This window comes from Pelodiscus sinensis, chromosome 11 (assembly GCF_049634645.1).
Source record: "Pelodiscus sinensis isolate JC-2024 chromosome 11, ASM4963464v1, whole genome shotgun sequence".
NCBI lineage: Eukaryota > Metazoa > Chordata > Testudines > Trionychidae > Pelodiscus > Pelodiscus sinensis.
Window position 1 is genome coordinate 14,624,947 of NC_134721.1, and position 27,835 is coordinate 14,652,781.

At 39.5% G+C, this 27,835-nt stretch overlaps 1 protein-coding gene across 13 annotated transcripts in view; it reads left to right on the plus strand.

The window, feature by feature from the left end:
- LOC102454172 (contactin-4) overlaps positions 1-27,835 on the plus strand; it is a 731,510-nt gene that overhangs the window by 405,468 nt on the left and 298,207 nt on the right. Inside the window, exon 1 of one of the 13 annotated variants that reach the window (XM_075938680.1) lies at positions 19,109-19,203. The exons of the other annotated variants lie outside the window; for them this stretch is intronic. The gene's annotated coding sequence lies outside the window, so the exon portion shown is untranslated. Of the gene's footprint in view, positions 1-19,108; positions 19,204-27,835 lie in introns of those variants that run through there. 13 annotated transcript variants of the gene reach the window in all.

Sequence of the window (27,835 nt, forward strand, 5' to 3'; positions counted from 1 at the left end):
ATTGTTGGAAGAGCAGCCAAAGTCATTCCATTGCATGCTGGAGTTTGGAGCTGCTGAATCTGCAATATCATAGATGCAGTGGTCTGTCTTCTGGCCCATCCTCACTGTTGTCTTTCATGCCAGCCTGAGTGGTTTCACTACTGCATTGCCATCCCCCTTGTATTGCTTGCATGCAGCTTGCTATGTGAGGGAAAGGGCTTTTGCTGGCACTCTGCATTATGGGCTAGATTGATAAAACATCTCAGGTATCTAACAGCCATGTTAGGTGCTGAAATCCCATGATCACAGCCCACTGGGATTCACAACACCCTTCCCCCCCCCCCACACACACACACACTTAGCTGCCTGTGGCCTCTGTAGGTTCCTTTAACCACTCTGCCTTAATGTGTGCAACAGAATTTCCAGAAGGGTCTATGTTTCTGCCTCAAAACATGTATACTACCAACCCACAGCAGACATCTAGAAGCTAAGCCCCAGAGTGATTCAAGTATTGAGGAAAATAGGCAATCATCTGCCTATCTTGTCAATGGCACCTGGTCCAGTAAGGTAGCTTAGACTTCATTTTTCGGATCAGATCCCTACCAGTGAATTTACATATCATGGTTTAGAGGTGGAAGGAGGATATTGGCTATTAGCTGAATAGTTAGGGCACTCGTCTATGATGAGAGACACCCCCACTTCAACTCCCCCGCTTCATCTGAGGACAAGAAGTGATTTGAACAAGGGTCTGTCCCTTGGTCTTTCCTATTGAAGCTGTGAACACATAAGAAGGGCCCTATCAAATTCAAAGCAATGAAAAATGTATCGTGGACCATGAAATCTGGTCTTTTGTGTGCTTTTACCCTCTTCTATACTGATTTCACAGACAAGGCAAGCATTTCTCAGATTGGGGGTCTTGACCAAAAGGCATTTGCAGGGGCTTACAAGGTTATTTTAAGGGGATCACAGTATTGCCACCCTTACTTCTGAGCTATCTTGAGAGCTGGGCAGCTGGAGAGCCATGATTTTTGGCCAGAAACTCATCTTGGAAGGCAGCACCCCACAAGCAACAGACTAGAAGGAACAGTGGCAATACCATACCATGCCATTCTTACCTCTGCACTGGCATAGGTGGTAACTGCCTTCAGAGCTGGGCTCTCAGCCAGCACCCACTGCTTTGCAGTTACCCTGCTTTGAAGGCTGCACCACTGCCAACAGCAGCACAGAAGGGAGGGTAGCAGTACTTCCATTCCCATTCAATATCCTTGCAGCCTCCACAATTCCTTTAGGGCCAAAATCTCTCCAGTTACAACACCACGAAATTTCAAATTTAAATAGGTAAGATGATTAAACTTACAATGTTTTTAAATCCTACAGCTGTGACATCAATCAAAATGGGCTAGCCATTCAGAAGGGGCCCTACACGTAAAGAAAGAAACATGAGGGAATGAGATGTGAAAGACAGTGGAGCAAGAGACTGACTCTGTAGCCTGATAGTTAGCATTCCCCTGGGAAGCAAGGATCATGTCCCTCTGCTTCATTTTTTAATTGATCCACAGTTGAATAGCTTCAACAGGAGATATTGAAGGAGCCACATAAGACTAAACCAGAACTAATGGTTAGAGCGCTTATCTGCCATACAGTAGAACCCAGTTCCATTCCCTTCTCCCCCTTGGGTGTAGGGAGTCTTGAATCAGGGAGTCTCCCACATTCCAGGTGTGTTTCCTCACCACAGGGTTAAAAGTGCTGAAGGAGGTTTCTCTTCCTTTCCTCTACTCCACTTTTTGCTAAAGCAGCATAGAAGCCTCATGGCAAGAGATGGCTGAGAGCTGAGAATCCCAAGTAGAGCTAGGCATCTTCCAGCAGCTCAGGCTTGGGGGCATTACTCTGAGGGAGAGATGTAGCTTTTGGCATACCCCTCCATTTCGAATGTCCCAAGGGCTAGTTTAGTCCAAGAGCTGTGTAGTGTGTTGGCTTTAATGACTCCCATTCTAAAGCACCTATTTTTTCCACATTCATTGTATCAAGAGCCCAGGCTCTAAACTCAGGCTTTGTGAATCCCAGTGATTTTTCAAAGTGCTTAAAAATTGTTTGGCATTTCCACTGCTTTGTTCCTTGTGCAACTAGCCCCATGTGTAGATTTCACCCAAAAGCCTCAATCTGAGCAGTACTAGGGTGCCCTGTACTAGCTATTGAGGATACTCAGCATCTCTCAGGATTAAGCTCTTAACATGGAAGGAGATCCTTAAGTATTCCTGCAAAGGAAAGTTGTCTGCCAAAATGGCAGGCATGAGCGTGGTTCACAATAAATACTGTTTTTAATGAGTGAACCACAATATGATACAGTGCAGCTCAATCATTTGAACATTGTTTAATGCTGATGTAGTGAAGCATTTGTCAAGTACTGTGACAACTTGCACTTTGAAATGTATTTACCCATGACAGGATGCGCTGAGTCATTATTGCAAGGTTTAGAAAAGTTTTCTCATAAATTATGATAGAAAAAACCCCAAAACTTGTAAGTTATCACCTCAGTGCTTCAATTTGTCTCCTTATTTTTCTAGTGCTTTATTTTTATTTAGCAATAAAATATACAGATTTAGCATCATAAATCAAACCTAAGACACAACTGTTAAATAGTCCATATCATATTAATTAGGCACTGCAACAAGGCAAGCATTACAACCATTTATAATCGAGTACCACACAAGTTGCTAATCAATGAAAGAGGCAACTAATTAACAAGCTGGCAGTCAGCATCTTGAACAGAAGTTGGTGACTTTCAATTTTATTTAACTTTGCAGGTGCCAGGGAGTCTATGAAAGAATTTTTACTCTGCAAAGTATCTTAATTCCACCTTTCTTGATTTTGAAAATATTAAAGAGCATATCTGTTTTAAGGAAAACAGTGTGGCTTTAAAGCAGCTTATATCCACATTGCACATTTTATTAGAAAGAAAAACAAATCACCAGCAATTAAATTGTCCTATTTGAACTCTTCATGAAGTTGGGTTCAAGCACAACTTAAGTTAAAAAAAGCTTCACTTTAGCATCTGGATGGAGTTTACTATATATCATTTTAATTGGTCCTTTCCAGATGACTCCATAATAGAAAACATGATACCGAGTTAAGTCCATTGTTGTTATCATTATTTGTTAATAGCAGACAGTATGTCTAGTTTTGTACGAGATATTGACACACAAATTATCTGTGCACCCAGGAGTTTGCCCATGTATGCAGCGTGTAACATGGTCCAGTAGTCTTTACCCTTCCCTTTTTAGTTTGGTGCCTGAGAATTTGATGTTTTCACTCTGTTTGTGGTTGTGGGTTCTTCTGCTGGAGATCTGAAGAGGGACTTGAAAGAAGGGAAGTTGATCATCAGCATAATGAGAGAATGAGTAAGTTCAAAATGTAGGGGGGAAGGCAAAAAGAAGAGTGAATGAAGGGCAGGGGGCGGTCAGATGCCCTGGTGGAGTGAAAGAGGATGTGACGTTTGAAAGATACTCAGATGTTGAAGAATTGCTTCAAGCCCCTTTCAGTGTCAAATAATTCTCTGTGAATGAAGGGAATTTTGTTCTAAAAAAGAGAGCCTTTGTTACTGGGATTAAAAAGCAAACATGCATGAAGATGACCATTCTGTTTGAGTTCAGCTGTCTTAATTAGGGCTGGTCATACTGTTACTATAGTTATACTATAGTTACTACTATACTGATACTATATTGTTAGCTTGGACTCTTAATTCTTATGGATTCATGATCTTGAGCACATAATGCAGACCCAATGCCTATAGTTTACCAGTGAAAATGTCTCCAGCATTAGTTTTGATTGTCACAAGCAGCATGGCACTTGCCAGAGACAGTAAGTAAAAATAACTGTCATTATCATTGAAAACTCCTGGGTAGATTCAGAGATTCCAAGACTGGGAGGGATCATTATGATTCTTTAGTCTGGCTTCATGGATTACACAGGTCATTCTTGTTCTGAATAGCTAGCTGTGCACTGTAAGTGCCAAGCATTCCTTATGGGGCGGGAGAGGACTTCACGCGCTCCCTCTACCCTAAGGTCAATCAGGGGTTGGGAGCGGGGGTGCACGAAGTCTCTCACCCTCTGCCCCTGCCCTGTTCAAAACAGCTGGTGGTTCACTCTAGGCACCACACACCCCTGGTGTGGGAATAAGACTTCATGTAATCCCCTGCCCCCTAGGTCTCGACTGGCCTGGAAGTGGGGGAGTGGCAGGGCCATGGGCTGGATCCGGGCTGTCGAGGCTTTCTTGCCCACCCCTTGTTTAAAGCATCTGTAGATCTTCAGCAGGAATTTAACTTGGCTTGCTCTGGAACACGGAAATATCTTCAAGTATTTACTTACAAATGTATTTGAAATGGATGCATTGGGAACTCCGGAACCTCCAGAATGTCTATTGTTTTGAAGAGAGCTTCCTGTGGTTTTTTTTCTTGGACAGCAGTATCCTTTTACAATTTTCTTGCCAAAAATTGATCATTTGAGAGACGTTTGCAGTAGAGATTTGGATACACAGTATAGCCTACCTATTGGAATATAATTGTATCTAATGTTTGAAAAAATGTATAGACCTGAGACTAGAGCTTATGCACCAAAAGACACTATCTTGAATGTGCTAGCTCCCCACATAGGCTAATGGCAATGGGCCTCCTAAATGCTAACCACTGCTGGACATGTAACTCCCCTGGTGCTACATTAGCTCATATGTTTTAGGAGTATGCTGGTGTCAAAAAATTTCTGATATGTATTAGGTCACAGGATTGATTTGATATTGGTTGCTAAGTTGGAGCCTTTCCATTTTATTCTTGTATATATTCCTGATACCTGGAGATTGCCTGGCAACAGAGCAGCATGGTCCAAAATGCAGCTTTGGTCTAAAAATTAATCCTGCAAAAATGGAGAAGCTGAACCCCCACCAATTATGGATGCCTGGTTCAGTGATATGGCTGACCTTGTAGCTAGCAAATGATCGGCATTCCATAGAAAAGGAATGCCTAAAAAATGCAAAGTAATTTGGTTTGACCTTTTAGAGGTCTATAATGTACCTAGTCTGAAGATAGATTTGTTGCTTCCTCTTCCCTCCCTTTGCCCTAGCTCTTTATTTTGTGTGCTATGATCAACCAAGTGTTTGGAATATTTGTTATATCTGAAAAATTATAATTAGAAATCATTTGAAAAAGACAACCAGACGCACGTGCTTATATGTGCAATATCACCTTTTTATCTAGGGAGCTGTATTAGCAAACACTAGGAATAAGCAAGATTTAATTTTTTTGAAAATATGTGAATGAGTGGAAGAGGAGAACTTTAGGGGGCAAATTTCCGCTTTGTGAAAAAAAAATCCAAAATCCTCCCAGTTTGTTGCAACTGGGGTGAAAAACAAATGAACACGCACACATAGACCCCTAAATCTGACTACTCGTATAATAACATCCCCTTGCATGACAATAGAAAGTAGAAAGGTTTCTTATCTGTTTTCTCTGCCTTGGTTAGATTATCTATCGATGGATCGATCGATCTATCGTATTTCACCTCGCAGCCTGAAATGCACCAGTCTATCTTGTACAGACTGATGGATAAATAATTTCTATTAGTTAATTATCATTTCATGTCTGGTTTAGATGTAATAAGCCAGTAGATACCAGTCATCCATCTGCAGATGTAGATACCAGTCATCCATCTGTAGTTATCAAAATATGAATGGGGGGGAAAGGTCAAAGAGAATCTAAACACTAATGTGTGCAAACAAGCATGATGGATGTTAGTTTCCAAAAGTGCTCTTTCTTTTGTGCAACTTCTACATTATCAGCAAGAACAGAGGGATATGAATGATAAATCACAGAAGCTTTCCCTGGTGAAATGGCAACAATAGCAACAGCAACAATAACAAGGTCTTTGGGTTGCATCATGGGAACTGGGAGTAGAGAACAAAATGCAATAATATGTATCAGCACTGATGAAACATGAAATCACAGCACCCCAGCAACTGAACAAAAAACAGATTGCACTAGGAGCAAAGTTGAATAAGAAAATGCAAAACAAAACTATGTGTTATAAACCAGTACTTCAATCACAATGATTGAGAACAGGCATAGCTAGAAGTATTTTGAGCTCTTCTCTGCTACCACACTGCAAACCTGACCATATTCTGCTTCAAGTGTGAGATGAATTTTTGTCATTGCATTCTTGCTAGTGGTATGTACATATTTTTTTTTTAAAAAAAGAACTCTATGAAAATACTTCACTAGCTACACGGTTCTCCTCCTGGGGAAACGATGACAGAGAGAATGATCCATATGCCAGTCAAATCCATTAGTGCACTATCAGAAATTGGTCAGATACTGAAGATTGAATATAACCCTGTGCTGGGGATCAGTAAAGATTGCCTACGATGGCCCAATACTTGATGCTATGCCACCTTTACAGAAATGGAATAAAAGGACTACACTACTGTAGAATCTAGTACCTGCCCATAGGACTCTGGGATGAAAAATAGATTTTTTTTATTCTTCAGGGATATCAATACATGCACACCTACCTCTACTTAACATTTTCTGCTGACATAGAAAGACATAATAGCATTTCTATGACAAAGATGTTCTCACTGAAATGATCACTACAACCAAAAATAAGTGGTATTTTTGGTAATTTTTATAAGTTCTGAATCCTCATGAACCAAATGTAACAAACTACATTGCACAAACTTGGTTGAAAGCTCTATGTTTCAATTTATTCTGAGAATCATCAAAATCCATGTGTGTGTGAGGAGGGTTGCTACTTTTGAAATAACCTTGCTGTGCATAAAATATACTTATAGCTTTTGATGCAATGTTAAAATCTGTCTCTCAGATGTTTGCAAGATTGATGTGTGAAAGGTTATTAGCCTTCTGTTAGGTCTTACACATTTGAGTCAGCAGCACAATTCACAGTTCATGGGTAAGGTGCTGTAGTTAAAAACTATCACACAGCCTTTCAACACATTTTTTTTTTAGCATTTCTTGTTGTGAGACCCAAATACAGATAAAAGCTCCCTCAAGCCCGTCACAATGGAATTTAGAGATTATCTGGAATCTTTAATTGCTTGCTTATAAAATTACTCTCTTTTTTTTTTTTACTATAAAAGAGAGGGAGAGATGCACATGAACAAACACAGCAATTAATGAGCATTTGCAGAAATTAATAGAAGCTTGCAACATTGCTTTAAAAAATAGATGTTTTTTAATATTTATCAGTTGACAAAATGTGGCCCTACAATGGATGGGATTATTCACATGAATAAAGAGCTACACATGTTTAAAAGTTTGAAAGTTTGAAGAAATAGGATTATAAGGAATACATTTCAGACTGTTCATTTTGGGCTAAAACTTTAAAATAGAACAGTGAATACTTTTGCAATGAATAATTTTGCATTCTTACTGTTGACTGTATTACCTATGTATTAGAAATCCTCTGGTGATAGCCACAGTGTTATGGGACATTCAGCAGGGTGGTCCAGGATTCTGAGGTAGGGCAGAGCATTCTCTCTGATGCTTGGCTGGGTGGTTCTTGCTCACATGATCTCAGTCTAAAGGTGTATCTACACGGCAGGGCTAAAGCTGAAATAAGCTACTCAACTTGAGCTACGTCAATTGCGTAGCTTAAGTCGAAATAGCTTATTTCCACTTTTGGCTCTGTCTATACAGCAGGAAGTCCAGGGAAGAGCACTCTTCCTCCGACTTCCCTTACTCTTCATAAAATAAGAGTTACAGGAGTCGGAGTAAAAAGTCCTCCAGGCCAACATTATTTCAACATTATGTTGAAACAACTACTTGCTGTGTAGACGCAGGGTATATTATTTCAGAATAATATCAGTTTAGACATAGTCTAACTGATCACCATATGTGGAGGTGGGAATGAATTTTCTTCCAGATTAGATTTGCAGTCACTGGGGGGAGGTTGCCTTCCTCTGCCACCTTGGATATAGGTGACACAGTTTCCAGTATTCCACTTAATCATTTCTTTGCCATTGTGAGAACCTCAGACGTTGTTGCACCATATCCTTCTTCTTCTCTGCCTGTGGCATGTAATAATTTAGTCTCCTGGGGCTGTAAAACTTTGATCTCATTTCAGTTCTTGGCTTCAGTATGTGGGTACTGGGTAGGGTTGATGGTTTGTGAAGTCAGATGAGATGATCTGCTGGTTCCTTCAGACCTCAGACACTCTAACTCCTGCTCTAAATAAAAAATGAAAATAATTTAGAGAAATAAGATGTCTTCAGCCTCAGCCTCCTTTAGTGAAATCCCACAGCAAAGTAAGCAGGTATTTTTGTAATATTGTTACAAAAGAGAAAACAACATTCTGGGATGTATTGGCAGGAGTGCTGCAAGGAAGACACAAGAAGTAATTCTTCTGCTCTACTCTAATTAGACCTCTGCTGGAGCATTGTATCTAGTTCTGAGTGCCACATTTCAGGAAAGATGTGGACAAAATGGAAAAGGTCCACAAAAGAACAAAAGAACAAGTCTAGAAAACATGACTTATGAGGGAAGATAGAAATAACTGGGTTTGTTTACTCTGGAAAAGAAGACTGAGAGGGGACATTAATAACAGTTTTTAAGTATTTAAAAGGTTATTACAAGGATGAAGGAGAAAAAATATTCTCTTTAACATCTGAGTATAGTACAGTTAGCAATGGGTTCAAATGGCACCAAAGGGAGTTTTAGGTTGGACATTAGGAAAAAAGTTCCTAACTGTCAGGGTGATTAAGCACTGGAATAAATTGCCTAAGAAAGCTGTGGAATCTCCATCCATTGGAGATTTTTAAGAGCAGGTTAGACACACACTTGTTGGGAATGATTTAGATGGTGCTTGGTCCTGCCATGAATGCAGAAGACTGGACTTGATGACCTCTAGACCAGTTCTATGATTCTATAAGTGCGGCTCCTATGAATTTCTTTGTTTTGGTGTCATCATTTACTCTGTTTGAATGTGGCTATTTTTGTTCGGAGTGAAGAACCTGACCACATTTTTTTTCCCTAGTTGACCAGAGTGTGATCTGTTTGATGCCAAACAGATTTTGATAGATTTTAAGGCCACAAAGGAGCAGTATGCTCATCTCATCTGATCTTCTAGGTAAAACAGGCCATGTCATTTCAACCAGTAATGGGTGCATCAAGCCCTTAGCTTCCTGGCTGAGAGAGACCATATCTTTCCTGCTGAACTGAAAGCACCCCCAGAGAAGAGCTTGGTCTAGGTCCTTTCTGAGGACAGGGCAAGGAGTAATGGGCTTAAAGTGCAGCAGGGGAGGTTTAGATTGGACATTAGGAAAAAATTCCTAACTGTCAGGGTGGTCAAATATTGGAATAAATTGCCAAGGGAGGTGGTGGAATCTCCCTCTCTGGAGATATTTAAGAACAGGTTAGATAGACATCTGTCAGGGATGGTATAGACGGAGCTTGGTCCTGCCTTGAGGGCGGGGGGCTGGACTCGATGACCTCTTGAGGTCCCTTCCAGTCCTATTATTCTATGATTCTATGATTATGACTTTATTCTCAATTTTGTTAAGAGTTAGATTTTTTTTGGTTGATTCACCAAATGCGCCAAGTGTTGTCAGTGAAATAGAATATTTCTCTGGAGTGAAAATGAAACAAACTGTTAGCCTAGAGCTAAAATTAAATCTGCTAGGTATGATGGGTAATATGGCACCTACTGTGCTAGGCAAAGTTAGTTTCTAGACATGGGTCATTAGATATTCTTGGATTGCTCTCTCTATCAATTTGTCCTCTTCTCTCTCTCTTCCTCCTCCTTCTTCTACCACCTCATACCTCTGTTTTCTCCCTCTTAATTGTTTTTTTAAGTCACATGTTTTGTAGATGCCTAAATTAATGAAGGTGCTCCTTTCACCAGGATGTGGCATTTGGAAGGTTAATGGTGAATTCTCAAATGGTACCACCTGGGTTCTCCAACAAGGATGTATTTTATCCATGTCCTACTCAAGAGACAATAAATTGAGACAAGGATTTGCCTGACAGTTCTTTCATTATTGCATTTAGTATAGAGAGGATATTTAGGACCTAAATAACTTTTTTTGATTGAATGGTCTATCCAATGATTAAGGATTTTTCCCCCTGCTTTTATTCTTATGGGATTCTGAACAGTGGGTTAGGGAATGGAACTGTGTACTTACTGCTTGGATTCCAGCCTTTGCTCTTCTGTATGTGTTCCAGGATGTTTGGCAACTAACTTCAAAAGCCTCTGGTTGTTTCCTTTCCTAATACTTCTCTGACTGTCAAATCTATGGGGGCATAGGTTTATCTCCTGTTCTGTTTGTACAGCACCTAACACAATAGAGCTCCTGACTCTGGCAAGGTTACTAGAAGTTATTGTATTATGACTAATAATCAGAAATCCGGGACAATTCTTTTTCTTTTAAATTGAAGATTTCAAGCATTTGATATCTGTTTGGTGCTGGTTTTAGTTGGTTTTGCATTCTAAAATGCCTTGACTATTTGAGATATGTAATTATAATAGTATCAGAAATTTCAAAACAAAGCATCTTCTCAAATTATTCTATAGAGCAAATGAAACCTGGGAAATATCCCAGTTTAATGGCACAATACTCACATAGCAGACCTGGTACCAGCTTCCATGGAAACTAACATTATCTTCTGACTTCTAACTTTCTCCTACTCACTAAGGATATGTCTACACTACCACCCTCGTTCGAACTAGGGTGGTTAATGTAGGCAACCGAAGTTGCAAATGAAGCCCGGGATTTAAATATCCCGGGCTTCATTTGCATCTTGCCGGGCGCCGCCATTTTTAAATCCCCGGTAGTTCGGACTCCATGCCCGCTGCTACACGTGGCATGGAGTAGGTGGTTCGAAGCAGACTTTCTAATTTGAACTACAGGCAGTCCCCGACTTACGCGGATCCGACTTATGTCGGATCCGCACTTACGAACGGGGCTTTCTCGCCCCGGAGGTCAAGGTGGCGGATTGCTGCCTGTGAGCTCCGGGGCGAGAAAGCCCCGTTCGTAAGCTGCTCCGGTGCCCCTGGTCTGCTGGAGACCGTCTCCAACAGACCAGGGGCACCGGGCGGGTTCCCGTGCTTCTGAGGCTTTGCCAGAGCAGAAGCGCAGGAACCCGCCCGAGGAGCGGTGCTACTGGAGCAACCCAGCAGCACCCGAGCTGCTCTGCCCCAGGCGTCCCCAAGTCAGCCGCTGCTGAAACTGACCAGCACTGACTACAGGAAGCCCGAGGCAGAGTTGCTCTGCCCCAGGCTTCCTGGAATCAGCGCTCATCAGTTTCAGCAGCAGCTGACTTGGGGAAGCTTGGGGTTCTTAAGTTGAATCTGTATGTAAGTCAGAACTGGCGGTCAGTTTCAGCAGCGGCTGAATCTGGACGCCAGTTCTGACTTACATACAGATTCAACTTAAGAACAAACCTACAGTCCCTATCTTGTACGTAACCCGGGGACTGCCTGTACCGTTACACCTCGTTCCACGAGGAGTAAGGGTAGTTCGAATTAGCCTAATTCGGACCACCTACTCCACGAGGAGTAACGGTAGTTCAAATTAGAAAACCTAATTTGAACCACCTACTCCGTGCCGCATGTAGCCGCGGGCACGGAGTCCGAACTACCGGGGATTTAAAAATGGCGGCACCAGGCAAGATGCAAATGAAGCTCGGGATATTTAAAACCCGGGCTTCATTTGCAACTTTGATTGACTACATTAACCACCCTAGTTCAAACTAGGGTGGTAGTGTAGACATACCCTAACAGTTTCTATTTTAATAACTGTGAGGGTGAGTAAGACATAGTAAAGGAATATGGAGAAAACATGAGTCTTGGTTACTATGGAATTTCTTTAGTCCTGCCTTATAGTAGAAATACATATACTGACATACTCTGTACAAACAGTATCCTACTCATTAGCATCATTGAACAAGAAACTACAGTGGTTTAAAAATGATTTGAATTGTTTTTGAGGTCTTTGGAGGATCTCATGTAAATTCATTAGTAACTCAGTAGTAACCCACACTGCATTTAAAGTAATGAAAAATGTATTAGTTTTGCTATATAAATATATTAGCCTCCACTCTGTAGTTGAATGAAAAATGTATTTGCTAAACTATACAAATGTATTATTGGCCTCTATTTAGGTTGATATGCTTATATGATGCTTAACTTCAGCTAGTCCTTGAAGTATAAACACTGCTTAAAATATACAGTAAATGCTGGATTATAAATAGCTTCCTTTGGGTTTTTTTTAAAGTGGCAGAAACTATTCAGAGAATATGTACATAGGAATGTAAATATTGCCATTGCTTATCTTAAAGATGATTTGTTAGTCTGTACTTTAAAAAAAAGTCCTGTGGCACTGTAGAGACTAACAAATGAATATATATAGTATATATAGTGAGCTTTGCCCATGAAATATCACTCTTACAGGCCTTGAGGTACAGGCCAACCCTCAGGAACAGATAACCCCCTAAACTTAAAACAAATTCTCTCCAGCGACTACACAGCACACCTCAATCACCCAGGAACCCACCCCTGCAATAACCTCTTATGCCAACTCTGTCCATACATCTATAAAAGCGACATCATCACTGGACCTAACCACATAAGCCACCACATCAGAGACTCATACAACTGTACATCCACTAATGTGATCTATGCCATCAAGTGCCAGCAGTGCCCCTCTGCCATGCATATTGGCCAAACTGGACAGTCTCTACAGCAAAGGATTAATGGACACAAATCAGATATTTGAAATGGTAACACACAGAAACTGGTTGGGGAATATTTTAACTTGCCTGGGCACTCACTAATGGATCTAAAATGTGATCTGTGGAACAACAGCTTCCTGGGATGCAGACTATTCTGGAAAGGTCACTGAAGGATGTTACTGAGGATGTGAGCCCTATTACTATGACAACCAAGGAGCCATTAACACTCAAGCAAGTTGTATAGTTACACTATACAGTGTCTAAGCTTTACTTTTGCAGTAAGCTATACAATGTGGAACAATTTTAGTTATTACAAGCCAAGCTTAAATGAAAGCCTTAAACCAGAGCCAATTAGCCTGTAATTGCATCTTTGTGGTGTGTAGCACTGACATAAATCCTGGGAATTTTAGTGTATCTGTATAGTTATTCAGGACCATGGTTCTTAACCAAGGGTACGTGTGTCCCTGAGAGTACACAATAGTCTTTCAGGGATACATCAACTGATCTAGATATTTGCCTTGGTTTACATCAAACAGGATACATGAAAAGCACTAGTGAGGTCAGCTCAAGTTAAATGTCATACAATCACTTGTTTGTAGTGTTCAGTATATTATATCAGTATTTCTCAACCTGGAGGGGTCATGATTTATTTTACAATTATATCATAAAAACAAGAAAGTAAGCAGGTTTTCAGCCCTATTGCACCATCACACTTTTGACTTCTTATGCCTGATTTGGTAAGCTTGTAGGCTTTAAGTGAGGTGACATTTGGGGTATAGTAAATCAGCTTCCTATAAGGGGTACAGTGGTCTAGAAAGGTTGAGAGCCACTGATGTAGCATGTTTCATTCAAGGACTCCCAAGGTCACTGAAACTACAAATGAAGCTTCACAGAAGTCACTTGCTATCACTCCATAACTCACAGGAATGGAGAGTTGTGGTGAAGGAGGGTTGTTGTTTGTTGTCTCAATTCCTGCAACTGGTTGCAACTTGGACCATCTAGTGCTCAATTTCTCCTACTTCCCCAACTTATGAATAACTGTTCCCCCAATTAATCCTCACTTCTTTCTTCCCTGACCTCCTTTGGCACATAGTTGAATGTTTGCTGAGCTTTTGCCATTACAGTACTGAAAATGGTATGTAGAGGAGGGTGAAAGTGTTGTACTCGACATCACTCATCTCAGACAACACCTGCTCCTTAATTTAGCAAAAGTGCTTTTTATTTTTGCTAGACTTTGATAGCAAGCCAGGATGCAGAAAATATGGGTCAAACATTGAATCATTACTTAGAACACATGTGGAATGTGAACTAGGTTTAGCAACTGCATCTGGCCCCGAACAGTGAAGGCAGCTATGCAGGCAAGAGGATGGGAGGGCCTTAGAAATGCCTGTTGTGAAAAAAATTCTTCTTCTTTAGAGGACACTCACGTACATATATATTGAAAATGAGAGTGAAAAACTGAACTGATCGACTCGGAAAGCTATTTTTTATGCATTCATTAGCCTATTTATTCAAAGATGCAGTATCTTCTCCTGCAGTGATTCATTATTATCACATACATTGTACACCTTTTAGTTAATGAGAATCAGCTAATAAATAGCTCTGACACAATAAAATAAACCAAAGGTGGTTCTTTTGCAGCAGGATACGGGATATTTTGTTGTGTAATTTCTTGTTTGATAAAATAAACTCCCTATTGTTTGCTAGAGGTAGGTATGTTGCAGCCATGAACTGCAAGACTAAAGGACCATTTTCCCTCATGCAATTATCATCTTCATTTGTGAGAAGACACTCTGAGTTTCAAGTCACAATAGTTTCTTTGAGTTTCCGCCCTTCACCTTCTAGCTATACTTTCAGCAGCACTTCTTTCTATGGCTGGACCAGAACTTTCTCCATGGCCTGGAAGAGAAGAGGCAGTTAGGAGATAAGTCATAAGCATGCCTGACCAACCTGATTGCCTTCTATGACAAGGTAAACCATGCTCTGTGGACATGGGAAAAATGGTGGACGTGATATAGCTTGACTTTAGCAAGGCTTTTGATATGGCCTCCCACATAATTCTCACTAGCAAGTTAAGGAAGTATGGATTGGATAAATGGACTGTACAGTGGATAGAAAGCTGGCTAGATTGTCGGGCCCATTGGGTAATGATCAATGGCTAAATGTCTGGCTGGTGGTCGGTATCAAGTGGAGTTCCCCAAGGGTTGGTACTGCGGATGATTTTGGGGGATGATTTGTTCAACATCTTTTTTAATGACTTGGATGAGGAGATGGATTGCACCCTCAGGAATTTCACAGATGACTCGAAGGTAGGAGGAGAGGTAGATACATTGGAAGTTAGGGAAACGGACCAGAATGATCTAGACAAATTGGAGAGTCAAAGAAATCTGATGAGGTTCAACAAGGAAAAAGTGCAGAGACCTGCATTTGGGACAGAAGGATCCCAAGCACTGTTACAGGCTGGGACCCACTGGCTAAGCTCCAGTTCAGCAGAAAAACACGTGAGGATTACAGCGGATGAGAAGCTGGATATGAGTCAACAGTATGCTCTTGTAGCCAAGAAGGCTAACATCATATTAGGATGCATTAGGAGGAACATTGCAAGCAGATCTAGAGCAGTGATTATTCCCCTTTATTCTGCACTGGTGAGGCCACATCTGGGGTATTGCATTCAGTTCTGGGCCCCCCATTACACAAAGGGTGTGGACACATTGGGGAGAGTCCAGTGGAGGGCAACCAAAATTATTAGGGGACTGGAGCACTTGACTTACAAGGAGAGGCTGAGGGATTTAAAAATGAGTGGGGATTTGATAGCAGCCTTCAAATATCTGAAGGAGGCTTCCAAAGAGGATGGAGAGAGGCTGTTTTCAGTAGTGACAGATGCCAGAACAAGGAGCAATGGTCTCAAGTTGAAGTGGGGGAGGTCTAGGTTGGAATTAGGAAAAACTATTTCACTAGGAGGGTGGTGAAGCACTGAAATGGGTTACCTAGGGAGGTGGTAGAATCTCCATCCCTAGAGGTTTTTTAGTCCCTTCTTGAACAAAGCCCTGGCTGGGATGATTTTGTTGGTGTTGGTTCTGCTTTGGGCAAGGGTTTGGACTCGATGACCTCCTGAGGTCTCTTTCAACTCTATGATTCTATGATTCTTTTAGGGGGAGAGGAGAAGATCCAATGCCCTGCCCCCTTCTGTCTATGGTGTTTGTGTGGGATGGGGAGTTGCTCCTTAGACAGAACACTCCTCTGTTCAATCTGTTCTCTACAAGTAATCAAAGGAGGGAACCTGAGGGCAGTTAGCTTTTCAAGGATAGTTAACTGTGTCCATTGGAGCAAAAACTGTTAATAATAAATCCCAGCATTTCTGTGTAAAATGAAATCTGTTTTCCTACAGGGTGAAGGAAATTCAGCCAAAGACAAGGGCTTGCAAATGAGTAAGGGAATAGTTTGACTGTTTTATTTCTTTTATTTCGTATTCTTTAACTCCAGAAATCCTTTAACTCTCCATAGCCTTAGCAGAAAAAAAGCCAACAGTATTTAAACCTCATCTCAGGAGGCATACTTGGGAGGTCAACAAATGCCTTTGATGTTGACCGCTGAGCGTCCAGACTACCGCGGTGAGCCGACAAACAGCTGATCGGCTCAGCGCAGCAGCCATTTAAATTTAAATGAAGCAGCGATTATTTAAATTGCTGCTTCATTTTCCTATGCTGGGTAGCCTAATCTACATGCCTCTGGCGACAGAGGCATGTAGACTAGACATACCCTAAGAGAGGAAGAATTATGACTGTTTCAATAAATGAGCACTTTATCATATTGGAAAACCAACACAAATATTAATGAGAGAGAGAAACTAGAACCACTATCTGCCTGCTGTTAATGTGATTCAGGGCTAAATGTTTACATTCAACGCATATATTCAAAGCAGGCATGTGGGTAGGTGGGCTGGCTAATTAGGATGCTGTCATCTTTCACTGTAGAATTGATGCTTTAGTCATAAGAACTCAGTGCATTGTGGTGTTCTTTCATTGAAGGATCAACGGTATCAGAGATCACGATAGGTTTTGCTCAAAGTAATGGTGCAGTGATTAGTTCACTTTTCAACAATGAACAGTGACATGTTACCTACAGAGAAGAAAAAAGAAATGCCTGTAAAGCAGTTGTAATGTGTTTGGGTAAAGCTGCTGCTTTCAATTTCCAGAGATACAAGATGACACTAGATTGCCTTTCTCACTGATAGATACAGTGGAACCTCTTCTGAGTCAGATTACACACAGTGAAACTGTGTAGAGGAGCAGCTTTTCCATAGGAGTAGTGGGGGCAGACTAGTTTTAAGATTGATAAAGTTATGAACTGGATTATATAACAGGGTTGACTTTGATAGCAGGGAAATGGACTGAATGTCACAGAGGTCCTTCACAGTCCTGTATTCCTTAATACAATTAAAGTAAAAATTTATTCCATTACAAAACAATGGGTACATTCACAATTCCTTTGATAGATCATTTCTGAATGGCTTGCTGAGGGTACTATCATTTGGTGGGAGAAAGAACAACCCCTCCCCCTTGTTTTCAATGAAGCAAGCATGTCTGCAGCGGAGTACAATGGGACCTCCAAACATTAAAGTGAGGCTGTTGAAGGAACATCTCTCATGTTGTAATGGGGAAGAGTTCACAGGGCTGGAGGCAGGTCTGATAAAGAGGTGAAGCAAGCAGCACAAGTGTACAGGGCCCCAAGCTTGGGGTGGGGAGGCAAAGTGGAACATCTGTGTAAATAAAGTGCAATAGGAGAAGTGGGGGGGGGGGGGGCAGTGAGCATCATGTAGATGACTCCCACATTTCTCTCATCTGGCATAGCAGGGAAGTATGTCTGAGTTTCTATCCCTGATCTCCTGCCTGTGGCATTAGAGCTGTTCTCCACAGAATAAAGTTATAGTCAACTTCCCTATGAAAGAAATATCACTTCCATGTCCCTGTGCCCCCTAGAGATAGAGAAATCTTTGTGCAGAAGGCTCTTTCTCCTATCTTCAGGCAAGCTAGCACCATCCCAAAGCTGTCAGCCAGGAAGTACCACTTAAAGCCCATCTGAGGTGTAGGGTTCACCTACGGAGAGCAGCAGTTCCTGATTCCAGGGGGAGGGAAATAAAGTTTCCGGGGCGGGGAGAGAGTCTTTGTTTTTTCATCACTCTCTTTGCACTCTGTCCTCTGGAACGTATCAGCACTGGAACAGTTAATTTTTTAATCTTGTTAATTTCTTAATTTATTTTTCTTGTATACTAACTATTTAATTGTTAAAAAAATGTAGGTGAAATGTTTGTTACTGGACTCTTTCTCTAATATATTTTACTACATTTTATTGTATTTTTTGTTAGAAATGAACAGGTGATAAAATACGTTATTTGGGGGATTTAATTGTCTCTTTTTATGAATTGTCTGAAAACAGATTGGGATTTTCTATGTTATTTAATTATGGTTTTGTTCATTGTTTGCCTAATAATTTCTAGTTTTGTTCATGAGCTGTTTGTTGTAAATATTTGACATTGGATCCTTGAGCTTTATTGCTTAGTGTGGATTGGAAACATGGATCACATGGTATGTTTCTGTGTTCCTGGTAGAATCATCATAACTCATAGTATTAAGTTTTTGCTTCAACAGTAAAGTTTGAGTTAAAATTCATTAGTCTGGAATATTGTCTTTAGATGTGTGGTTTCCTTGACTTTTCATGCAGGGAAACTCATTTACTGAAGTATTTGTGAAAAGAATGTGCACACATAGTCAAACCAAATTGGCTTAGAAATATGGATGAAAACATAGAGAGCTTTCTGTAGTATTTACCCAGCTCTGAGTGTTACTCTTATTAAATGGGTAAAATTTATTTTAGATGTTTCTTTTAATTTCTCTATAATTAGCAGCCCTGCTCTCCCTCAGTATCTTCTTTGATACCAGTGAAAAGGCAGTTTCCAATCTTTTAACTGAATGTGCACAGTATATTTTCCTGACCATCATCCCATCTGTGAAATTATTTTCATGTCCGATTTTAAGCTACTTATTTCCCTTAATAAAGGAAAAGTAAGTGGAACAGGAAGTCCTGCAGACTTCAAGAGGCTACCTGTGCCAGTAACAGTTCAACTGTTGGAATAGGCATCATAAACTGTCCCAACGTTATCAGAAATGTCTCTTTCTCTAAGGAATTGTTTTCTCATTTTTTCTTTGCATTCTGTTAATATTCTCCTGTCCTCTTTTATTTTCTCAAATGTGCAGTAGTAAAAGTTAAAAGGTAAGCTGATTTTTCTAAAGGGATCACCTAATACACTGTGCTGGTGTTGGGGTCATTGAGCTCAGTGTTAATGTCAGATTATTCAGGATGTTTGCAGTGTCCCGCCTCTCATCCAAATGAGTTCTATCTTCTATTCCTGCATTTTCTTAAGTCAAATGAGAAACAAAAAGTTTTCTGCTGAAATACGTTTTTGGCTCTGAAAATACAGAGTTTTTAAAGAACAGTAAGTTTTGTTTATATTTTATTTATAGCTGATATTTTTAAAAAAGGAGAAGTTGTGACTATTTTAGTATGTAGTAGATGACTAATAATGCTATATTGTAAATAGGAAGTGTAAGCAGGATTCCTCTTAAGAAGGTACTCTTGACAAGATCTTTGAAGAGTGTTTCATTATTAATGCTGACAATGACGGCCTGTAAAATATGGCTTTTGCATGGCACTTTATTGTGCTACAGGTGGTTATTTAAGACAATCAATTCACAAAGAACAATTTATTCTTTTTTCATGCTGTTAAAGCAAATTGGTATGTAATTAGATTTATATACTGAATAATCTCATTTGCATATCCAATTAATTCTTTCTGTTTTAATTTGCTAGGGTTGAATTCACATTAGTAGTAAAAATAACACTTAAATTATCAAGGACTCAAATTTTCCTTTGCTATAATTTGTTCAAGATGTTTCATTAAAAGTTAGTCCTGAGCATCCCTTTTCTTTTTAAAAGCCATTAAGTAAAATTAAAAAAAACCAAAGCCAATCACACCAAAACAAAAAAATTAATCCTGTATCAGAAAAATATTAAACTTCTTTTTTACACAGACCAAAGCCAATAAATTTTGAGTTTAGGTTGGTGTGGTAAATATAACAGTTGCTCTGGATCTGAGTGTTTACCTTTGAGGTTAGTGATACAACTCACAGGTCTTCATGGGGTCTAAAACGTGTTTCCAAAACAGTCCCTTCAAATCATGAATTTCTAAATCTGAACATAAAAATCTATGTGAAAATTGCCTAATTTGCAGAGGTACTGAGAACATCCAAATTTCCCTTGCTTCAACAAGGGATGGAATTACTCATGAAACTTTTTCAACTTGCTTTTTCTACATATATTTTTAGGTGCCCAACTTTAGGAGCCTGTGTAAAAATACTGACTGAAGATTTGTTTCCCACACTCTTATTTAAACCTTTGTATTTGGCATCCTTAGTAACTTTAATATTAAGACAGCATCGAAACATTATGAAAAAGAAAAGCATCTTCCTTTGATGTGCTTTGGAACAGTAAGTTGTTTAAAAAGACTTAGAAATTTTATAATTCAAGTGATGGTGATATCAGCCTCATGTGATATTCCATAGTAAAGAATGTTGTTTTGAAACCAAACATATTAATGCAGCTTGAAACATAGTAGAGATGTACTTCATTTGCGTTAAAAGCACATGAAATAGTCTGAGTGGTAAGGCTGGTTTAGTGCTTTTATTTAAGATCAATTAAAAATAAAATCTTTTTTGGAATTATAATGTAAATAAAATAAGTATCAAGCTATCCATGCTATTGGAAATCACTATAAGGAGGATTTTGTTTTGAACAACATTGGACTTTTATAGTTCAAGATTTTTAACGGAAACTCTGAATGAAAGTGGCAAGGGAATTGTTCTGCGCTATGTACCAACCATTGCTTTCTCCCAAATCAGAGAATACTGTAAAAAATTGAAAAGATGTTCACCTTTTTCATTTTCCCCTTACACTGACAATAAATACACTTCACACAGTATCTTCATGGCTTCTAGGTATTGTATGAAGTAAGTGATATTTTTTCACATTGCTTATGCCTGCCTAAGACAGTGTGTCCAAGAAAAATTTTTAACACAAGATTTCTGGTCTGGATGAAGTTGGGAAATACTTGAAATGCCATGATAGCCTGTACTTCTGAGATTTGTGGGAGTTAGTGACCTGATAACCACTCAGACTTCTAGGCTCTGATCCAAAATCCATTGATACCCAAAATCCATTTAGGTCTTCTATTGATATCCTCCTTGCCACAGGCTCTAATCTATGTCTCTCCCACTCCACCCTGTGACCCTACCCACCAGTGGAATGGAATGCTGCAGGAGAATGTTGAGCTGTTGACATGTAAAAGTAGGGAGGGTGGTGAGTGCATTCAAGAAGCCAACTCTCACTTTATGGCAATGTCTACACTACTTTTTTTTGTGGAAGAGGCAATGCAAATGAAGCGCTCATTAGCATTTTCTCATGCTTCGTTTGCATAGTCCCTTCTGATCCTTCTCGCGCACGAGGTTATGGGGCAAAAACAAGCAGTGTGGACATGTCCATTTTGTGCAAAACCCCCATTTTTGCACAAGATCTTTATGCCTCTAGAAACGTCCACACTGCTTGTTTTTGTGCAAAAACTTCTTGCGCAAAAAGGATGGGAAGAGACTATGCAAATAAAGTGCAAGAAAATGCTAATGAGTGCTTCATTTGCTTTGCCTCTTCCACAAAAAGTTCTTAGTGTAGATAAAGCCTCCGTGAAGATGCATCAGCACAACGTATTTTCAGTGCTTCCAAGCTATTCTCAATTGCAATCACCAAGTTGGGGAACATGAACATAATGGGCCTATAAATAAATTTTCTGTTTTCTGTGACATGACTAATGACCAGGAGAGGTGAATGGATTGAATTTTATTATAAAACCTATTTTTATTTTATAGTTCTTTTTTCATACACAGTATCTCAAATTAATGGGATACCTGTAATACAGTGAAAATCTAGGTAATTAAAGCAGTGTACAAATTCTCATCCAGATGAGCGTATTAGAACCTATTGTACTGAGAGTGGGAATGCTGGTCAGAACAAGATACCTAGTTATTTCAAAAAGTGAGTTGAGACATTTAACTTCTATGTGGGCAGGTAATGACAATAGCAAAATGGATATCACTGAGGGTCTCATCTGAAGAAAATGTAATGACCTAATAACGAGTCAGATTTTTAAGATCCAAACCCAAATACAGGCTGCAATTATAGCATGTTGGTGCAGGTGATACATGAGTCTAAACTTCGTTGTGCAATATAAGCCTCTGACCTTTTGTCTGAGAGGTGAGTGAGCCACACTGATGTAGTGGCTTGGGCCTGTCATCATGGAACTCTTACCAGACGGAGGTTAATGGGGATACACATGGATCACAAGCGTTAGTCCTTTCATTTTTCTCAAATATGCTAAAAATATGTTATTTAAAATAATGTACTTATCGGGCCTCCTGACCAGAGGAGGAGGGACAGTGGTATCGGTTGGAGCCCTGCACTTCTTAAATCACCGTTGGAGCTCCATGTGGCTCTAAGGGTGTGTCTAGACTACCTAGTTTTGTCGACAAAAGTCCACTTTTGTCGACAAAACTATACCAGCGTCTACACTACCGCTGAGTTCTGTCGACATAACGTCGACAGAACTCAGCAGTTTTGTCGACGCTGGTATACCTCATTTTACGAGGCATAACACCTTCTGTCGACAGAACTCTGTCGACAGAAGGTGTTATTGCCTGTAACATTGCGTCCAGACTACGGAGTTCTGTCGACAAAGCAGCTTGCTTTGTCGACAGAACTCAATGTGTCTGGACGCTCTTTGTCGACGGAAGTTTTGTCGACAGTATCTGTCGACAAAACTTCCGTCGACAAAACGCGGTAGTCTAGACGTACCCTAAGAGAGCACGGCATGGAGGACTGGGTGCCCCAGCCCACCCCTCCCAGCTGTAGCCCTGCCCCTTCTACCTGATGACCCATTTCTTTTGGAAGCACACAGAGGTGCGCTCCTCTCCCCCAGTACTTATACAAATTAAGAGGCAAAGATATCCCATGCAGTTAGCTACATGCAATGCAGAAAAATCAAAATGGCTAAAGAGGACTATTTGTTGTACTATTGCCTGTGTCTCCTACTACTGCATCCACTCTCTGACGTTGTGCTGTTTCCACTAAACATAAAAGGTGAAGTTCCCACTGAAGTGTTCATGCCTTTCAGGGAATAACAAATACTTCATTTGTGTTCTGCACACCAGTGTGAAATACAAACAAGTTGGAAATCAGTGACAGCTATAAATAGGACAAACAATTTCTATGTGCTAGTCTTACTTGATGGGAAATACTTCACCTATTCCTACTTAGTAATAAACAAATAAATTACATAATGGGACCAGGAACTGTATTAGCTTTGTAGGCGGATATAAGAAAAAAATGTATATAGATTAATGCTGTAAACTATTTGACCAAACTACAAACACAGCTTTCAAATTCTAAGGAATAGAACAGTCTGTAAACATTTCTATGTATCAGGAAACTAAGCAAAAATGACCTCTAGCTCTGAGGCACTTATTGAAAACCTATTTTAAATTGAATACACAAGCCAACATAATACAGGCAGTTTGATAAGAAACATTAGAGAAATCCATAACATGAGGCTTTTTATTATAGGTTTATTACATCAATCTCTCCAGTGGGTAATGGAACTTGTAAATATACTCTTATGTAGGAGTCTCCTTGCGGGCTTTTTATTCATGCTGAAGTAAGCACAGCAAACTTATTTGCTGTCAGGGTACATTGAATTTAAGATTAGTATTTATTTTGGTTCTAAAGAGGTTTAGCTTTTGTGAATTGAAAGTTGAAACAGCTACATGAAAGGAAGATAGAAGTACAGGGAATGCAGGAAACAAATTAGTTTTCTAAGTGTTCTGTAAACCACTATTGCACACAAGGTGTTGGTGTGTGTATGCAGTATTTGTGTGGTTTTGTATGCATCCTGGCTCTGTAATATTTTTCTTGTTCTACGGGAAGGAACTATTTGATTTTTTGTTTCATTCATTAGGAACTGAATGCTTTTCAGTGAAATTTACCCAGCAGGGGAGGAAATCACATGTGGGAGTGTGTGTGAATAAGTGAGTGTGTACACATGCATGTGTACCTCTGTACTATTATAGATGGAGCAGCAATGATGCTTATAATGGTTGCCAAATACTTTTAATTATAACCCAGTTTCAGCTGCTGCTAGCTTTAACGGACTGTAACAATTCAAGCTGAAATTTTTCTGGTTGATCTGAAAGAATCATAAGAGTTCATCACATCTCACCTACTGTATATGACAGGCCACCTATGTCACCCGCACACTAAACCCAAAAGCAAAAATTAGATGGAAGTAGTATCACCTACATTATTGTTTGTCACAGACAACCTCATATTCTTACTTTTGAAAGTTTGAACAAAAAATGGTCCAGCCACTCCCAAGAATGACACAAGTGAAAATGGGCAGTGTTTCAAATATTTTAAAAAGTGACCGTATTGAAGCATGTAGGGCATCCATAGTTTGACATGGGAAACTGTAAATTTGGTAGGGAGATCACCCTAAGGTCAAATCAGTGTCTTTCTCCATCCCTCTGAAAAATTGACAGGACTGAGTCATGAGTCACCGGAAACTGCAATTTGCACACACACAGTGGAAGTTTCTCAGTAGTTCTTCCTTCTTTATCTGAACTTTCTACCTGTACTGTAAGTGCTCCCTGAGTTCAAATCATCTCCTACATTGAAGACTCAGGAGACCTTCTCTTGTTTTCTCCCCATCATATAATGCTCTAGAAGCCAACACACAATGAATTTGAAGGTTAGACTACATGACCCTTCTAATCTTAATATTCTGTTATTCTAATTTCTCATCTCAATTCTTCCAGCAACTCACGTTAATAATATTATGCCATAGTCCTTATTATTGAGCAAGTCTTCACATCCTACTTTGGCAGGCATAATTCCGCCCTTTTGCAAATTAGGCCTAGATTTTCAAATCTGACCAATGATTTCAGAAAATATTGAGCATCCACCTTCTGAAAAGTCAAGCCCCTTTAAGGTGCCTCCATCTGGACATATTTTGAAGTATACAAAGTTACTAGTCACCTTTGAAAATCTTGGCTGAAGCAACTGAAGTCTAAGAGGTCATTTCCGACAGAGCTGGCAATTTAACCCAGTTCCCTAGCAGACCAGACATAAGTTATTTCTTCTTCTAAGTTATTTTCCTTTGTTATTTCTCAAAACCACAATGAAGTATCTATTAATAAGTGGTCTATTTTTTTCAAAATTATGACCATTGAAAGTATTTTTTCATTTTAATGTTCATGACATTTCTGTGAGGTGGTATTATGGGTACAATGACATTATAAAAGGATTGGATAAAATTTCATACATTTCCTCTGAAAATTTATGTAGAAGTGAAAGAAACGAGAGAAAAGCTAGTTAAAAGTAATTAAATAAACTGAACTGAAATTGTTTCTGAACAACATTTAAGACAGTTTATTATAGGATGAATCAATTTAATTACAGCTAATTTAGTCTGAGGACAAAACTGCTTAACTGTGGGATGTTAATTGTTAAAGGGTCAAAAGACATGATAAATAAAGTGTCAGCAAAGTTAACACTTACCACATTGTGGCAACTTGGATATTGCAGTTAATTCCTAATAGAGTATAATGCTATAACTCTTGCGCTATGTAAAAACTGTTGGTAAATATTTTTGATTTGGTTCGGGGGGTTTTTTATTGGAATATATTTGACAGTTCAGCACTTAACATCATGTCACATATGCCTTGCAATCTTCATTCATTAGACTTTCTGAATGCTGTTTGAAGTCCATCTTTATATTTGTCTTTCTACAGAACAGAAGTTCCTCAGATCTACTTTTCATTTGTAGTCATCAGAATATGTAAAGATTATGAATATCACTTAGCATTAATATTGCTCTAGACACAGCTTTCCCACAATCCCTGCCAAGAACTCCTCTTGAGGGAAAAGGATCTCGCTGCTGCTTCCACAGTGGTACACTCTGGCCTTAGTTGATGCTCGCGTGCATAAGCTGGGGAACATGAAGAGCATTTCTCCTCCAAAGTGCAAGTCTTGGGCAGGCATGGAATTAGCTGCCCTGCACACACACACACATGCCCTGTTGGCATTGACCTCTGGAAAGGCAGATGTTAACTTATAGCTATGCCAAATATGTAGTAGCTCATGCTTTTAGTTAAATCCCAGTATGTCAGCCAAAATGGCAGCTGTCACACAAATTGGGGCTTGTCTAGTATTCAAACTCCTGAGGCCTTCGTGCCTAAAGATGAGTTTTCTCTGCCTGTTGGTCTGTGCATCTACATGTTCTGCTCTGTGACTGATCCATGGAAGATGTGAATCTGTAATAGCTCCCTACCAAAGGACCTCGATCTTTAATTCAGGCTGTAGAAACTCATGAATTTTGGCTATGGAAATCCCCAGCTCAGTCTTCTCTGTTGGTCAAAATGGTGGTAATCACATTTTCATATTCTTTGGAGTGTCAGTCCTTTCTTCAATTACTCATATACGTTTATAGATTGTCTTGTAAGTGGATGTCTCCACCACCACAGTGCAAACCCCAAAAAGCAATGATGTAGCAAGTCGTAGGTGGAACATTGTTAACTACTTATATCCCTGACACAGTTCTACTGACAATAACAAGACTCCACATTGTCACAAGGAACTGCTTTTTGCCTGCAACTGATAAGGAAGCAACCCACAACATATTAATTTCTCCCTCAGTAGAATGCAGTCTGACAAACAGTCTCAGCAGTATTAGCAAATATGTAGGGTTGACATGTATAAATAAGTTATTCACAGAGTGGGCTATATATTTACATGGGAAGCATGAGTCGGAAACTTAAGTTTGCCTCTACAATACAGAAATCAGTGCATAAAAAGCACTGAAATGCAGCTCCTTTATTGTCAGAGCTTGATAGTAAAGAAGGTAATTAGTGTTCAGCACACTGCAAAACAGTGTGTGTATGTGGGGGGGAGGGAGTAGAGCAGATGGAGGAGGCTTTTTTTTTTTAAAAACCAGGATCCTAGTTAAAAGCCCCTATTTCACAAAAGGGACCTGGGATCATTCATGTCAGCAGCAAAGATATGACTGGAGAGTCTCAACAATCATTTCCTATTTTGATGAGGAACGTTCCATTTTAAAATATTTTTAATCGGAAAGACCATTTACAAATAAAGCAGAGATATGTTAACTACCCTCATTGCATTTTGTGGGTGTAAGAAATCCATTTACGTTAAGTCTGCTAATCCAGCCATCAACACCACAGTCTTGTCCAGCTAGCCTTCCTCTCTATTTAGAATGTGCTTATCAACTTTTTTTTTTTTCAGATGTAATATTGATGCCATATGTTTCTTCTGGGTTCATTGCCTCTTTACTGAGAAATCTTAGGAGAGCTCTGTTTGAAGGTATATTCTGCACATAGCGGTGGTGGCAAAATTAATGAGCATTGAGGTGCTAATGACACCACATGTATATGTGATAATTCTGCGGTTGATGTGGGTCACTATTACTAATGTATTATTTTCATTAAGATTTAATGAGATATTATCTTTACAGTCCATTCAGCTTTTGCAAGGTAAATGTTGTTTTTATTAATTAAAAACATATTAATACTCTTCACATAAAGCTAGTTTTTGGTAATCCTCTAAATACTATATAGACTTTTCTTCTTCCTAATAACCAAAATCTGATACTTTTTAAAAAAAATTCTATTTCCTATACAGCAAGTTGCGAAACAAACAGGTCATGAAAAACCCTTTGGAACATCTTTGATTTTCTGCTATTTTCTGAACATTCTAATGAGAAAACAGAGTACAACCAAAGCAGTCTATAAATAGTTGTTCTTAGTTTAATTACTTTGTCTGTATATTTCTCATTATGACATGGAATGGCTTACTTTTTAAATAAGTACAGTGTAAAGTTAAAATTAAAGCTCTCAGACAAAATAAAAGGCTACTTAGAGAAGTTCTTATTTGTCTTCAAGGCATTTAAAAATAAT